The sequence below is a fragment of the Cupressus sempervirens genome, chromosome 2, assembly GCF_028749045.1.
Source record: "Cupressus sempervirens isolate cs-2001-9-10 chromosome 2, ASM2874904v1, whole genome shotgun sequence".
Classification (NCBI taxonomy): Eukaryota; Viridiplantae; Streptophyta; class Pinopsida; order Cupressales; family Cupressaceae; genus Cupressus; species Cupressus sempervirens.
Window position 1 is genome coordinate 599917448 of NC_143119.1, and position 2165 is coordinate 599919612.

A 2165-nucleotide genomic window follows, 5' to 3' on the forward strand; every position below is an offset into this window, starting at 1 on the left:
TGTTTGGGCATTCAAAAAATTTCATTAGTCATAGTCTGGTCAGCTAACATCCATGGTTGGGTCCACCATAGAGCTATCTTAGGCTTTAAAAGTTGTGTCTTAATAGACACTATGCTATAGAGTAGATTTGTATTTAAAGACATAGCAAAGACTAAATATGGGCAATGTTAATGGTTATGACCATTTTGCTCTATTTTTCTTTTGCTCAAGGACTACCTCTGACATCTCCTCAAACATAACCATTGTATCCATTTCACACTTTCACGAGAAAAAGATTCCTTTTGGTAGATTGCTCAATCTGCTATCTCTGAGGTTCTAGTCGCTAAAACTACATTTTCTAATTCTTCCAAATCAAGCAGAATAGAAGATATGATTTCCGACAGCTTTGACCTATTTTGTCTCAAATAGACTACCAATCTATGTTGTTGCTGCTCCATAATTTCCTTGCATACACTAAACTTGATAAGCTTCTTCTAGATACTATTCTCCATTATTTCAATTTTTGGAAAAGATCCAATCTTGGGAATAAAAGGTATTATCTCACATATCCCAGTAACTATACAATGAGCTTATTTATCTATCTATAATTAAAATGCCACCACCAAACCATTTCTTAGTGCTCCTCCATCGCCACAAATTCTCAACCTTTGAGGACCTCCATAGCTAAACTATCTTTGCTTTAACCTATTGGCTCATTTTCATGTGGAATTTTTTCATTTTATATCCTTGCAAACACCTATTGCAGGTTAATAATACTATTTGGGGATATTTTCCTTGCTCACATAATAGGCTTGTAATGGTTTCTTGGAATGAGGGGCCATGGTGGTCTCCCCTACTATGGCTTAAGTCTTATGTTGTTGCAGTGTTCTTCTTAGCATCAAACTCCCCTATTTTGATTTGAATGTGGTATCCTTTGCATGCCATGGGATGCTCTGCTATGGCAACTCTCCTCTTTTGCCATGCCTCTCCATATACATCCCTGCAACTTTCTCCATTGTCTTCAAAAAGGTTCCAATTAGGAAATGAAAAAGACATCTCCTCTATTGCGGACTACTTTCCATGCTTTACACAATTAGACTAACCTTTTTCACACTCTTTCTATCAGCAGCCAAACTCTGGTGGAAGGTTTCTAGATGAATTTGGTAGAGAAGTCAATAATTTCAAAAACTATAAAATATTAACTACTTTAGACATGTGTCGTGATGCTCTTCCAAATTCCCCTATGAACTTTTATCTTTTATAGTAGGGCCTCCTTCCAAGGTCATGGCTTGCTATGTATTCCTCATCCTAAAATCTAGAAAAGACCATATTTAGTATGTGCGATGCAAGGAAAGGTGTCTCTGGTCTCATCATTTTAAGATTGATGTCCTTATCTTTGACTTCAACCTTATTTTGGGTGGCCTCTACTAATATTTCTTATATATCTTGAACTTTCAATAACATGGGAAAAAATAATGCAATGACATCCATAGATTGTATTCATGTTTGGATCCATGCTAAATGTAAGATTAGGCATGTCCCTTATATCATTCATAAGCATCCACTTAAGGTTTTTATAATAATGAGGATCCATAGCCTCAATGTCATGATAAGAAACCTTGGCTCCAAGTATATGATTGTAAAAAGATATAGTAAAATGAACATCCAAAAGTTGTCCATCAAACAAAACTTTTGCAATCATTCTCCTGAAAAACTTGAAGTGAGAAAGGTGTTCAATTTGGTAACAAGAATTTGGATTGGGCTGGAATATAGCTTCATTTCCAATAGTAGTAAATAGAAAAGCATTCTTATCAAAGATTACCCTCAAAAATAATTGATACCATTCCCATGTGAACCCACCAACATCAAATCCTTCCTCTCCTTGAAAGTGAACATTCAATCATCTTTTCAGCTCCCTGGCTTGTCTCATGTCCATTATCAACATTATGTCTTGTCAAGACAACTTTATTTTGCAAGTACTACTTCAAAATTTGATGAAGGCAATTGGGCCCTAAAGTAAGTTCGGCTAAAAAAAAAAATTGAATTCAAACACCTAACCCCATCTGAATGTTTCCAAAGAAGTTACCTCACAAACTGGAGACAATTCACAATACTAATTCAACTTTTAAAACTCAGTTTACTTCCCTTTTCACTGGTTGCTTAAAAAACTAACCCAAACAAATAAT